Source organism: Aegilops tauschii, chromosome 6 (genome assembly GCF_002575655.3).
Source record: "Aegilops tauschii subsp. strangulata cultivar AL8/78 chromosome 6, Aet v6.0, whole genome shotgun sequence".
Lineage (NCBI taxonomy): Eukaryota > Viridiplantae > Streptophyta > Magnoliopsida > Poales > Poaceae > Aegilops > Aegilops tauschii.
Genome location: NC_053040.3, coordinates 118,624,912 through 118,640,608, shown reverse-complemented (window position 1 = coordinate 118,640,608; position 15,697 = coordinate 118,624,912).

Genomic DNA, 15,697 nt, shown 5'->3' with positions numbered 1-15,697 from the left:
CCTACTTCTTTTCCCTTGGGAGTCGCACTCCCGAGGGTCATCTTTATTTAGCCGCCCCCCCCCCCCCCCCCGGCCAGTGCTTCTCTAAGTGTTGGTCCGAACCAAGCCACCTGTGGGGCCACCTCGGGGAAACTCAAAGTCTGGTTTTACTCGTAGCCTGTCTCATCCGGTGTTGCCCTGAGAACGAGATATGTGCAGCTCCGATCGGGATTGTCGGCACATCGGGTGGTCTTGCTGGTCTTGTTTTACCATTGTCGAAATGTCTTGTAAACCGGGATTCCGAGACTGATCGGGTCTTCCTGGGAGAAGGAATATCCTTCGTTGACCATGAGAGCTTATAATGGGCTAAGTTGGGACACCCCTGCAGGGTTTAAACTTTCGAGAGCCGTGCCCGCGGTTATGTGGCAGATGGGAATTTGTTAATATCCAGTTGTAGAGAACTTGACACTCGATTTAATTAAAATACATCAACCGCGTGTGTAGCCGTGATGGTCTCTTTTCGGCGGAGCCCGGGAAGTGAAGACGGTCTTGTGTTATGTATGAACGTAAGTAGATTCAGGATCACTTCTTGATCACTTCTAGCTTCGCGACCGTTGCGTTGCTCCTCTTCTCGCTCTTATTTGCGTATGTTAACCACCATATATGCTTAGTGCTTGCTGCAGCTCCACCTCATTACCCCATCCTTCCTATAAGCTTAAATAGTCTTGATCTCGCGGGTGTGAGATTGTTGAGTCCTCATGACTCATAGATTCTACCAAAACAGTTGCAGGTGCCGACGATACCAGTGCAGGTGACGCAACCGAGCTCAAGTGGGAGTTCGATGAGGATCTTGGTCGTTACTATGTTTCGTTTCCGGATGATCAGTAGTGGAGCCCAGTTGGGACGATCGGGATCTAGCATTTGGGGTTGTCTTCTTTTATTTTGGTTCCGTACTCGGACCTTGATTGTACTCTGAATGATGTGTGTTTAATTTATGTATTGTGTGAAGTGGCGATTGTAAGCCAACTCTCTTTATCCCATTCTTGTTCATTACATGGGATTGTGTGAAGATGACCCTTCTTGCGACAAACCTACAATGTGGTTATGCCTGTAAGTCGTGCCTCGACACATGAGAGATATAGCCGCATTGTGGGCGTTACAATCCTCGCCAGGAAGCGGAGCTGTGCCTCGTGAGTGGCTGTCGTCGCGCATGGCCCTTGCATCTTGCAGTTCCTGAGTGGTCTTGGTGATGAACTCCTGAGTGGTGGGCAGTCCTTGCCCTGTGCTCTCCTGAGGAACATGTGTCGTGAAGCACGCTTCCAAGTGGTGCCCAAGCGCCTCCCTCGCGAGGTTGCCAAGGTCAGAGGCCCTCGAGAAGAGAGCCCCCGAGCCCTGCCCAAGGAGGGCGCCGGGCGCGCTTTCCTATGCGATGGAGGGAGGCGCCCCTGGAGCGTGCGCTGATCCTGATGAGGCTCCTGCCTCGACGCCATCCTCCTGAGGTCCTGCACGGCGCGACTGCTTCTTCTTGGGGATGGCCTCCGGAGGGCCTTCATTTCTGCTGTCGGGGTCGTCGATTGCTGCGGCTTGAAAGGCGCGCCCGAGGGAGCACACTGCATCCCTCTCTTCACATGGGACCGTGATGATTCCTCCGCTTCCTGGCATCTTGAGAACTTTGTAGCCGTGATGAGTGACTGCCATGAACTTGGCCAGGGCTGGATACCCGAGGATGGCATTGTACGGCAGGCAGATGTGCGCGACGTCGAAGTCGATGAGCTCGGTGCGGTAGTTCTTGCGCTCCCCGAAGGTGGCAGGCAAGCGCACATGCCCTATCGGTGTGGTGGAACCGTCGGTCACTCCTGAGAAAGGCTTGGTGGGTTGGAGCTGCTCATATGGCACATGGAGGTTGTCGAACGTGTCGACGGACAGGACGTTGAGCCCTGCGCCACCGTCGATGAGGGTCTTGGTGACCTGCACATTGCTGATGACTGGGGAACACAGCATAGGGAGGGCGCCAGTGGTGCCTGCGCACTTGAGCTGATCCGCCGAGTTGAAAGTGATGGCGCATTGGGACCACTTGAGCGGGCGCATGGCCTCGAGCTTGGGGAGCACCGCGTTCACCTCGCGAGCGAACTGTTTGAAGATGCGCTGAGAGGCTGGGGCCTGGGCGCCGCCCAAGATGCAGGCGATTGCACGCGGCTCCTGGAAGCCCCCAGCCCCCTCGTCCTGGTGGTGGTCGTCGTTCCTTCTCGGTGGCGGCAGCGGGGAAAGACCGGTGTTGCCCTGGGGGCGATCCTCACGAGGCGGGTCCCTCCAGGCGCCCTCGCGAGGTTGGTCCTGCCAGCGGTCCTCATGAGGCCGGTCGCGCCATTCCTGGCGCGGGCCACGGTCATCCCAGCGTCCGCCTCCTCGTCCTCCTCCGCGGCCGTAGCCACGGTCGTTGCGCTCGGCGCGTCGACCGTAGCGTCCTTCCCGTATGGCTTTGAGCTCTTGACAGTCGCTGGTGTTATGGGTGTTCAGGTTGTGGAAGGCGCAGAACGGTCGGCCGTTCTTGGATGACTCGGGCCGATCTCTGCCCCGCTTGGTGTCGGGCTCCGCTGTGAGCACAGCTGCCTCCTTGCGCTTCACGTCCTTGGCCTTGGCCTTCTTCTCCTCCGCGCCCACGGCTGGCAGCTCAAGGAGAGAGAGGCTCCCCTCCTCAGCTCTTGCGCACTTGGTCGCCAGGTTGAACAGCTCCTGAGATGTGCAGAGCTCCTCGTGGATAGCGAGCTCTTCCTTCATCTTGACGTCACGGACGCTGTCGGAAAACGCGGAGATGTGGCCTCGTCTGTGACCTTGGGGATCTTGAGGCGGGTGTTGTTGAAGCGCTGGATGTACTTCTGGAGGGTCTCTCCTGGTTGTTGCTTGATGCGGCGTAGATCACCCGCGGCCGGTGGGCGGTCGCGAGTGCCCTGGAAGTTGGCGACGAAGCGGTCGCGCATCTCGTCCCAAGAGGAGATCGAGCCAGGAGCGAGCTCCATCCTTGAGAGCCATGGGAAACCAGTTCGCCATGACTTTTTCGTCGCCGTTGGCCGCTTCGATGCTCAGCTCATAGAGCAGCAGGAACTCTGCGGGGTCGGCGGTGCTGTCGTAGCGAGGAGGCAGGTCTAGCTTGAACTTGCCTGGCCAGGCGATGCTACGCAGCTCGGGGGTGAAGGCACGGCAGCCGGTCGTGGTTGCCGGGGCCCGCTTCGGAGGCGGAGCTTGGTCTTGACGAGGTCCACGTTGCGCCGCTGCGGGCAGTGTGCGGTCTTGACGAGGTGGCGTGGGGAGCGCAGGTGCAGCTTCTCGCGGTCGTGGAATTTATTGGCAGCTTCTCTCTTCGCGCGCAGGCGCCGGGTGCGGCGGATTACGTCGTGGAGCCGCGCGCCTTGGTGCCAAGGTGTCGTCTTGGGGCAGAGGTGTTGGAGGCACGCCATGAGCCTCGTCGCCCGTGGCTGGTTGAGGGGGAGGTAGAGAGAGGGATGGCACTGGGGAGCCCCCTGCGGCGCGGACGAGATCGGCGACGCGGTCGAGCCACTCCTCATAGAGGTCGTCGACGGGGTGGTAGCACAGGAGTTCGTTCGCCGCGAGGAGCGCGGCCTGCGCCTCCATGGGAGCACGGCACGCGTGAGACGAAGAACCGGTAGGGGTCAGCGATGGAGTGGCGGTGCGGCCGTCCTGCCGCACCGAAGGATGCAGCGAGGACGCCTGCTGCTCGTTCCCCGCCGGGCCGGTGGCAGCGTTGGCGGCGGGAGACGGAGAACGACGAGGTGGCCCGCCAACGGGAGCCGTCTGAGCGACGCGGGTGGTGAAGGCAGCCCGACGCTCAGCTCGAGCACGGCGAGCGTCCGCCATGGAAACGACGGAGCGAAGGAGCAATGAACTGATGGAAGGGAAGCTACGGTGCACCCCTACCTGGCGCCCCAAATGTCGGATGTGGGGTTCCGGCAAACCCTTAAGGTTCGAACACTGGGGTGCGCGCGAAGTCTTTCCCTCCTACCGTTCTACGCCCTAGCTCGCTGAGATCTCGCGGACGAACTCGACGAACTCGCAACACAGAAAGACACGTGGTTTATACTGGTTCGGGCCACCGTTGTGGTGTAATACCCTACTCCAGTGTGGTGGTGCTGGATTGCCTCTTGGGCTGATGATGAATAGTACAAGGGAAGAACAGCCTCCTGAGGTTGAGGTGTTCTTGTGCTTGTGTAGTTGAGGATGATCTGAATCAGTTTGAGATCCGTCGCCTCCTACTGTGGTGGCTAGACCTATTTATAGAGGCCCTGGTCCTTCTCCCAAATATCGAGCGGGAAGGGAACAAACAACGGCGGGCAAATTTGAAGGGGGACAGCTAGTACAAGCTATCCTGACAAAAGCGGTCTTCGCCTATGAAAAGCTCTAGTGGTGACGCCGTCTTGGGCTCCACGATGACCTCCGTCTTGCCGTCCTTCTGGTCTTGGTCTCATTGCACCAATATAGCAACCTTTGCCTGATGCCTCGGTACTCTTCGCCTGCGCTGGCCTCCTTAACACCACAGAGGAAATAAGGACGCTGTGCGCGCTGGCGCCCGCCTGGCGCCCGCCTCGTGCCGTTCGTCATGGCTCACGTCACGAGAGCCTCGTGAGGTTTTCCCCGCCTTGATATCTCCGCTCCTCGTGAGCCTGCCTGGCTAGGCCACTCCAGAGGGGGTCTCGCGTCGTCTGCCTCGCGCGGCTCGGACCCTCGCGAGGGTCTTGGATGCCTTGTTGATGAAGATGGGCCGTACGGCCTGCTGGATTAGCCACGCTGTGGGCCGCAGGCAGGCAAGTCTGGGGACCCCCGTTCCCAGAACGCTGACAGAATGGTTTGCGGTCCTTCCGGGTTGAACTCCCACATACGGAGATATCGACGTTGGTATGGCAGGACCCGACGAACTAGCATGACTTGCATTACTTTGACAAGGCTGACATCTCTCTTGAGGAGATCCCGGATGCGACTCTGCCATGTCGGCACATCATTAGCCGGCCCCCAGTCCAGCCCCTTGTTGACCCATGACGCCAGTTGTGGAGGGGGCCCGAACGGAAGGCAGGGGCAGCTACCCACTTAGTACTTCGGGGAGCCGTGATGTAAAACCACTCCCGCTGCCATAAGCTGGACATCTCGGGGAAGGATCCCTTTGGCCATGGAGCATCGACACCTTTGCTTATTATGGCTCCTCCGCACTCTGCATGTTGCCCATCGATCAACTTCGGCTTCACATTGAAGGTCTTGAGCCATAAGCCGAAGTGTGGGGCGATGCGGAGGAAGGCCTCACACACGACGATAAACGACAAGATGTGAAGGATGGAGTCCAGAGCCAGATCATGGAAATCGAGCCCGTAATAGAACATAAGCCCTCTAACAAAGGGATCAAGACTAAAGCCTAGCCCTCGGAGGAAGTGGGAAACAAATACGATGCTCTCGTTGGGTTCGGGAGTGGGGATGACCTGCCCTTGAGCAGGCAGCCTCTGCGAGATTTCGGCGGTCAGATACCTGGCTTCTCTTAGCTTCTTGATGTCCTCCTCTGTGATGGAGGAGGCCACCCACCGACCTTGAGGTTGGATCCAGACATGATTGAAGGTCCGAAGCGCTTGGCCTCTGCCTTGGGTGCTGGGATTTGAGGTGGGAGAAAGGAAAGAACGAGCGCAAGAAGAAAAGGACAGGCCTTGACCCCTTTATAAAGAGGGTGAATATCAAGCGCCCTCCACACGACCATCTGGAACTTGCCTAAAATCGAGGAGTCTTACCAGCGGGCGCGATTGGGTTACCCACACTCGTATTGATGAGAATCCCGTGAAAAGAGGGACACGATCTATGCTTCGACAAGACGTGCCAACAAAGCCGCCTCGCAACACGTGCAGTGGCAGGCTCGGAAAAAACGGTTCGTCATGACCAGATCACGGCAGAACGTCACGTTAAGAAAAGCTGTCAGTAGATTAGATTTGTGGAAATATTATTCTCTCTACGGTGGTATGTGGAATTTGTTTTGCAGAGCCGGACACTATCCTTGTGTTCAAAATCTTCTATGGAATATTCGGAGGAGGAACCCGCCTTGCAATGCCGAAGACAATCTGCGGGCCGGACTCATCGTCATTGAAGCCTGGTTCAGGGGCTAATGAGGGAGTCCTGGATTAGGGGGTCCTCGGACAGCCGGAGTATATACTTTAGCCAGACAGTTGGACTATGAAGACACAAGATTGAAGACTCCGTCCCGTGTCCGGATGGGACTCTCCTTGGCGTGGAAGGCAAGCTTGGCAATATGGATATGTAGATCTCCTCCCTTGTAACCGACTCTCTGTAACCCTAGCCCCCTCCGGTGTCTATATAAACCGGAGGGTTTAGTCCGTAGGACAACAACAATCATACCATAGGCTAGCTTCTAGGATTTAGCCTCTACGATCTCGTGGTAGATCAACTCTTGTAATACTCATATCATCAAGATCAATCAAGCAGGAAGTAGGGTATTACCTCCATCGAGAGGGCCCGAACCTGGGTAAACATCGTGTCCCCCACCTCATGTTACCATCCGCCTTAGACGCACAGTTCGGGACCCCGTACCCGAGATCCGCCGGTTTTGACACCGACACACCAGTCCATAAATGGATCGATGGAGCTTGCACACTTTGTTAGCTCCCTTTGGATCGACAAAACCTTCCGATTGCATCATATACAACTCTTCTTCCAGAAATCCATTCAGGAATGCAGTTTTGACATCCATTTGGCAAATTTTGTAATCATAAAATGCGGCAATTGCTAACATGATTCAGACAGACTTAAGCATCCCTACGGGTGAGAAAGTCTCATCGTAGTCAACTCCTTGAACTTGTCGAAAACCTTTCGCAACAAGTCGAGCTTTGTAGACAGTAACATTACCGTCAGTGTCAGTCTTCTTCTTGAAGATCCATTTATTCTCTATGGCTTGCCGATCATCGGGCAAGTCAACCAAAGTCCACACTTTGTTCCCATACACGGATCCCATCTCAGATTTCATGGTCTCAGGCCATTTTGCGGAATCTGGGCTCACTATCGCTTCTTCATAGTTCGTAGGTTCGCCTTGGTCAAGTAACATGACCTCCAGAATAGGATTACCGTACCACTCTGGTGCGGATCTTACTCTGGATGACCTACAAGGTTTGGTAGTAACTTGATCTGAAGTTTCATGATCATCATCATTAGCTTCCTCACTGATTGGTGTAGGAATCACTGGAACTGATTTCTGTGATGAACTACTTTCCAATTCAGGAGAAGGTACAGTTACCTCATCAAGTTCTACTTTCCTCCCACTCACTTCTTTCAAGAGAAACTCCTTCTCTAGAAAGGATCCATTCTTAGCATAAAATGTCTTGCCTTCGGATCTGTGATAGAAGGTGTACCCAACAGATTCCTTTGGGTATCCTATGAAGACACATTTCTCCGATTTGGGTTCGAGCTTATCAAGTTGAAGCTTTTTCACATAAGCATCGTGGCCCCAAACTTTAATGAACGACAACTTTGGTTTCTTGCCAAACCACAGTTCATAAGGTGTCGTCTCAACGGATTTCGATGGTGCCCTATTTAACGTGAATGCAGCCGTCTCTAAAGCATAACTCCAAAAGGATAGCGGTAAATCAGTAAGAGACATCATAGATCGCACCATATCTAGTAAAGTGCGATTACGGCATTCGGACACACCATTTCGCTGTGGTGTTCCGGGTGGCGTGAGTTGCGAAACTATTCCGCATTGTTTCAAATGTAGACCAAACTCGTAACTCAAATATCCTCCTCCACGATCAGATCGTAGAAACTTTATTTTCTTGTTGCGATGATTTTCCACTTCACTCTGAAATTCTTTGAACTTTTCAAATGTCTCGGACTTATGTTTCATTAAGTAGATATACCCATATCTGCTCAAATCATCTATGAAGGTGAGAAAATAACGATACCCGCCGCGAGCTGATACGTCCATTTTGCATCATGCTTTTATATCATTATTTATTGCATTATGGGCTGTTATTACACATTATGTCACAATACTTATGCCTATTCTCTTTTATTTTACAAGGTTTACATGAAGAGGGAGAATGCCGGCAGCTGGAATTCTGGGCTGGAAAAGGAGCAAATATTAGAGACCTATTCTGCACAACTCCAAAAGTCCTGAAACTCCACGGAAGTCATTTTTGGAAATAATAAAAGATACTGAGCGAAGAAAATACCAGAGGGGGCCCACCCCCTGGCCACGAGGGTGGGGCGCGCCCTACCCCCTGGGCGCGCCCCCCTGCCTCGTAGGCACCTTGGCAGGCCTCTGGTGCCCATCTTCTGCTATATGAGGTCTTTCGTCCGAGAAAAAATCATAAGCAAGCTTTCGGGAAGAAACTCCGCCGCCACGAGGCGGAACCTTGGCGGAACCAATCTAGGGCTCTGGCAGAGCTATTCTGCCGGGGAAACTTCCCTCCGGGAGGGGGAAATCATCGCCATCGTCATCACCAACAATCCTCTCATCGGGAGGGGGTCAATCTCCATCAACATCTTCACCAGCACCATCTCCTCTCAAACCCTAGTTCAGCTCTTGTATCCAATCTTTGTCCCAAAGCCTCAGATTGGTACCTATGGGTTGCTAGTAGTGTTGATTACTCCTTGTAGTTGATGCTAGTTGGTTTATTTGGTGAAAGATCATATGTTCAGATCCTATATGCATATTAATACCCCTCTGATTATGAACATGAATATGATTTGTGAGTAGTTACGTTTGTTCCTGAGGACATGGGAGAAGTCTTGCTATTAGTAGTCATGTGAATTTGGTATTCGTTCGATATTTTGATGAGATGTATGTTGTCTTTCCTCTAGTGGTGTTATGTGAACGTCGACTACATGACACTTCACCATTGTTGGGCCTAGAGGAAGGCATTGGGAAGTAATAAGTAGATGATGGGTTGCTAGATTGACAGAAGCTTAAACCCTAGTTTATGCGTTGCTTCGTAAGGGGCTGATTTGGATCCATATGTTTCATGTTATGGTTAAGTTTACCTTAATACTTCTTTTGTAGTTGCGGATGCTTGCAATAGGGGTTAATTATAAGTGGGATGCTTGTCCAAGTAAGGACAGCACCCAAGCACCGGTCCACCCACATATCAAATTATCAAAGTACCGAACGCGAATCATATGAACGTGATGAAAACTAGCTTGACGATAATTCCCATGTGTCCTCGGGAGCGCTTTTCTCTATATAAGAGTTTGTCCAGGCTTGTCCTTTGCTACAAAAAGGATTGGACATCTTGCTGCACTTTATTTACACTTGTTACTTGTTACCCGTTACAAATTACCTTATCACAAAACTATCTGTTACCGATAATTTCAGTGCTTGCAGAGAATACCTTGCTGAAAACCGCTTATCATTTCCTTTTGCTCCTCGTTGGGTTCGACACTCTTACTTATCGAAAGGACTACGATAGATCCCCTATACTTGTGGGTCATCAAGACTCTTTTCTGCCACCGTTGCCGGGGAGTGAAGTGCCTTTGGTAGGTGGAATTTGGTAAGGAAAAATTTATATAGTGTGCTGAAATTTACTGTCACTTGTTACTATGGAAAGTAATCCTTTGAGGGGCTTGTTCAGGGTATCTTCACCCCGACCTGTAGAGCAAATAGTTGCTCCTCAACCTACTGAACCTACTGAAAATGTTTACTTTGAAATTCCTTCGGGTATGATAGAGAAACTGCTAGCTAATCCTTTTGCAGGAGATGGAACATTGCATCCCGATTTACACTTAATCTATATGGATGAAGTTTGTGGATTATTTAAGCTTGCACGCATGCCCGATGAATGGAGATGCATTGACATGGTATAGGCTATGTGATGATATGGGATCATGGAACTACAAACGATTGAAATTGGAATTTCATCAGAAATTTTACCCTATGCATCTTGTTCATCGTGATCGTAATTATATATATAATTTTTGGCCTCGCGAAGGAGAAAGCATCGCTCAAGCTTGGGGGAGGCTTAAGTCAATGTTATATTCATGCCCCAATCATGAGCTCTCAAGAGAAATGATTATTCAGAATTTTTATGCTCGGCTTTCTCATAATAATCAATCCATGCTCGATACTTCTTGTACTGGTTCCTTTATGATGAAGACTATTGAATTCAAATGGGATTTATTGGAAAAAATTAAATGCAACTCTGAATATTGGGACCTCGACGAAGGTAAAGAGTCAGGTATAACACCTAAGTTTGATTGTGTTAAATCTTGTATGGATACCGATGTTTTCCATGAATTTAGCACTAAATATGGACTTGACTCTGAGATAGTAGCTTCTTTTTGTGAAACCTTTGCTACTCATGTTGATCTCCCTAAGGAGAAGTGGTTTAAATATAATCCTCCCGTTGAAGTAAAAGTAGTTGCACCTATTAAAGTTGAAGAAAAGACTATCACTTATGATGATCCTGTTGTTCCTACTGCTTATGTTGAGAAACCACCTTTCCTTGTTAGAATAAAGGATCGTGCTAAAGCTTCAACTGTTGTCAACAAAAGTAATATTAGGACACACAAACCCCCTGAGCAAGTTAAAGTTGAACCTAATATTGCTATGGTTAAAGATCTCTTGGCCGATAATATCGATGGGCATGTTATTTACTTCTGTGATGAGACTGTTAGAATTGCTAAACATAGACCTGTTGTAGGCATGCCTGTTATTTCTGTTAAAATAGGAGATCATTGTTATCATGGCTTATGTGATATGGGTGCTAGTGCTAGTGCAATACCTCATTCCTTATACAAAGAGATTATGTATGATATTGCACCTGCTGAGATAGAAGAAATTGATGTTACCATTAAGCTTGCCAATAGAGATACTATCTCACCGATAGGGATCGTTAGAGATGTTGAAGTCTTGTGTGGGAAAGTTAAATATCCTGCTGATTTTCTTGTTCTTGGTTCCCCACAAGATAGCTTCTGTCCCATTATATTTGGTAGACCCTTCTTGAATACTGTCAATGCTAGGATAGACTGCGAACATGATGTTGTTACTATTGGTTTGGGTGATATGTCTCATGACTTTAATTTTTCTAAATTTCATAGACAACCCCGTGATGAGGAATTGCCTAGTGAAGATGAAATTATTGGTCTTGCTTCTAGTGCTGTGCCTCCTAATGATCCTTTAGAACAATATTTGCTTGACCATGAAAATGATATGTTTATGAATGAAAGAAGGGAAATAGATGAAGTATTCTTTAAACAGGGACCTATTCTGAAACACAACTTGCCTGTTGAAATCCTAGGGGATCCTCCTCCACCCAAGGGTGATCCCGTGTTTGAGCTTAAACCATTGCCCGATACTCTTAAATATGCTTATCTTGATGAAAAGAAGATATATCCTGTTATTATTAGTGCTAACCTTTCAGAGAAGGAGGAAGAGAAATTATTGAAAACTCTGAAGAAGCACCGCGCTGCTATTGGATATACTCTTGATGATATTAAGGGCATTAGTCCCACTCTATGTCAACACAAAATAAATTTGGAGAAAGACGCCAAACCAGTTATTGATCACCAACGACGGCTGAATCCTAAGATGAAAGAAGTGGTCAGAAAGGAAATATTAAAGCTCCTTGAGGCAGGTATAATTTATCCCATTGCTGACAGTCAGTGGGTAAGTCCTGTCCATTGTGTCCCTAAGAAGGGAGGCATTACTATCGTTCCTAATGATAAAGATGAATTGATTCCGCAAAGAATTATTACAGGTTATAGGATGGTAATTGATTTTCGTAAATTAAATAAAGCTACTAAAAAGTATCATTACCCCTTGCCATTCATTGATCAAATGCTAGAAAGATTATCCAAACATACACATTTTTGCTTTCTAGATGGTTACTCTGGTTTCTCTCAGATACCTATGTCAGCTGATGATCAAGAAAATACCACTTTTACTTGCCCTTTCGGTACCTTTGCTTATAGACGTATGCCTTTTGGTTTATGTAATGCACCTGCTACCTTTCAAAGATGCATGATGGCTATATTCTCTGACTTTTGTGAAAAGATTTGTGGGGTTTTCATGGATGATTACTCTGTTTATGGATCCCCCTTTGATGTTTGCTTGAGCAACCTTGATCGAGTTTTGCAGAGATGTGAAGAAACTAATCTTGTCTTGAATTGGGAGAAATGTCACTTTATGGTTAATGAAGGCTTTGTCTTGGGACATAAAATTTCTAAAAGAGGTATTGAAGTTGATAAAGCTAAAGTTGATGCTATTGAAAAGATGTCGTGTCCCAGGGACATCAAAGGTATAAGAAGTTTCCTTGGCCATGCCGGTTTTTATAGGAGGTTCATTAAGGACTTCTCAAAAATTTCTCGGCCTCTGACTAAAGATGTACCTTTTGTCTTTGATGATGATTGTGTAGAAGCATTTGAAATACTTAAGAAAGCGTTGATTTCTGCACCTATTGTTCAGCCACCTGATTGGAATTTACCCTTTGAAATTATGTGTGATCCTAGCGATTATGCTGTAGGTGCTGTTCTAGGACAAAGAGTTGATAATAAATTGAATGTTATTCAATATGCTAGTAAAACTCTAGACAATGCCTAGAGAAATTATGCTACTACTAAAAAAGAATTCTTAGCAGTTGTTTTTGCTTGTGATAAGTTCAGACCTTATATTATTGATTCTAAAGTAACTATTCACACTGATCATGCTGCTATTAAATACCTTATGGAAAAGAAAGATGTTAAGCCTAGACTTATTAGATGGGTTCTCTTGCTGCAAGAATTTGATTTGCATATTATTGATAGAAAGGTAGCTCAGAACCCCGTTGCAGACAACTTGTCTAGGTTAGAGAATGTTCTTGATGACCCACTACCTATTGATGATAGCTTTCCTGATGAACAATTAGCTGTCATAAATGCTTCTCGTACTGCTCCATGGTATGCTGATTATGCTAATTACATTGTTGCCAAATTTATACCACCTAGTTTCACATACCTGCAAAAGAAAAAGGTTTTCTATGATTTAAGATATTACTTCTGGGATGACCCACATCTTTATAAAGAAGGAGTAGATGGTGTTATTAGGCGTTGTATACCTGAGCATGAACAGGAACGGATCCTGCGCAAGTGTCACTCTAAGGCTTATGGAGGGCACCACGCTGGAGATAGAACTGCACATAAGGTATTGCAATCCAGTTTTTATTGGCCTACTCTCTTCAAGGATGCTCGTAAGTTTGTCTTATCTTGTGATGAATGTCAAATAATTGGTAATATTAGTAGACGTCAGGAAATGCCTATGAATTAGTCACTTGTTATTGAACCATTTGATGTTTGGGGCTTCGATTATATGGGACCTTTTCCTTCTTCTAATGGGTATACACATATTTTAGTTGTTGTTGATTACGTTACTAAGTGGGTAAAAGCTATTCCAACTAGTAGTGCTGATCATAACACCTCTATTAAGATGCTTAAAGAAATTGTTTTTTCGAGGTTTGGAGTCCCTAGATATTTAATGACTGATGGTGGTTCACATTTTATTCATGGTGCTTTTCGTAAGATGCTTGCTAAGTATGATGTTAATCATAGAATTGCATCTCCTTATCACCCACAGTCTAGTGGTCAAGTGGAACTGAGTAATAGAGAGCTCAAATTAATTTTGCAAAAGACTGTTAATAGATCTAGAAAGAATTGGTCCAAGAAACTTGATGATGCATTATGGGCCTATACAACTGCATATAAAAACCCTATGGGTATATCTCCGTATAAAATGGTTTACGGAAAAGCATGTCACTTACCTCTCGAGCTAGAACATAAGGCATATTGGGCCATTAAAGAGCTCAATTATGATTTCAAACTTGCCGGTGAGAAGAGGCTTTTTGACATTAGCTCACTTGATGAATGTAGAACCCAGGCCTATGAGAATGCCAAATTGTTTAAGGAAAAAGTTAAAAGATGGCATGACAAAAGGATACAAAAGCGTGAGTTTAATGTAGGTGATTATGTGTTGCCATACAACTCTCGTTTAAGATTTTTTGCAGGAAAACTTCTCTCTAAATGGGAAGGCCCTTACATTATCGAGGAGGTCTATCGTTCCGGTGCCATAAAAATCAACAACTTCGAAGGCACAAATCCAAAGGTGGTGAACGGTCAAAGAATCAAACATTATATCTCAGGTAATCCCATAAATGTTGAAACCAATATTATTGAAACCGTAACCCCGGAGGAATACATAAGAGACACTTTCCAGAACGTTTCAGACTCCGAAAAGGAATAGGTACGTGGTACGGTAAGTAAACCGACTCCAAAACAGTTCCAATGGCAATTTTTCTCCGTTTTGGAATATTTAGAAAAATAGGAAAATAAGAAGCAGTCCGGGAAGGACACGAGGCTTCCACGAGGGTGGGAGGTGCGCCCTACCCCCCTGGGCGCGCCCCCTACCTCGTGGGCACCTCGTGCGCTCTCCGGACTCAGTTTTCTTGCACGATACTTCTTTCGGTCGGTAAAAATTCATTATATAATCTCCCGAAGGTTTTGACCACCGTATCACGCAAATATCCTCTATTTTTGTTTCGAGCTATTTCTGCCGCAGATTAGAGCAAGATGTCTTCTCAAGAGTCGGTCGGGGAGAGTCGGGTGTCTCATCCGACACCAGGACCAGGAACAAACAGCGATGCTGACCACTTTGGACCAGTAACGGAGGAAGAGATGGAGGCCGATTTGAAAAGGATAGATGCCATGGAGGAGGATCAAGAAGTCACTTCTCGCTTCCAGGCCGGATTCACGATGGGGGAACTACAGAGCTCGGCTATTCCAAACTTGGTTATCCCTTCCAATGTTAGATTGCTTTCTTATGAAAATATGAAGAAGAGTGTTACTTGTTCTCCCGCAGCTATGCAACACCCATGGGTGCAAGGAGCTTTAGCCGTCACGGGTAAGCTCCGTAAGGAAATAATAGATCTCAAACAGCAAGTCAATAAGCTCGAAGAGGAGAATCGTATCCTGAGGGGCATCATCGCCAAGAATATCACATCACCACCCCCGAAGAAGGAGATATAATCACATGGGTATGGGCACTCTCCTTGGCAACTGACAAGCTTGGGGGAGGTGCCCCGGTATCGTATCACCATCACACTCCTATCTTTACCGTTTTTCTTAGTTCGATCCTTTTTGGTAATATCTTGATCTAGTAGAATAAAGTTTTAGTATGATCTAGTTGTGAGTTTTGCTTTATGATCCTTCTATGTAATCGAGTCCGTGAGCTATATAATAAAGATTAGTGTTGAGTCAAGGGCTTGATTATTTTACTATGATCTTGAGTGAATAAAAGAAAGAATAAAAAGAAACAAAGAGATCATATTGATCTTATGGAGAGTAATGCCTTCACATATAAAGAGTATGATGATTAAAAGTTGTTGAGAGTTGACAAGCATAGTTTTGGTCATCGTTGCAATTAATAGGAAGTAATAAAGAAAGAGAGGTTCTCACATATAAATATACTATCTTGGACATCTTTTATGATTGTGAGCACTCATTAAAATATGACATGCTAAAGAGTTGATGTTGGACAAGGAAGACAACGTAATGGGTTATGTTTTCTTACATCTGAAATAAAGTATATTGCCATGGATCATCCAACAAGTTGAGCTTGCCTTTCTCCCTCATGCTAGCCAAATTCTTTGCACCAAGTAGAGATACTACTTGTGCTTCCGAATATCCTTAAAACCAGTTTTGC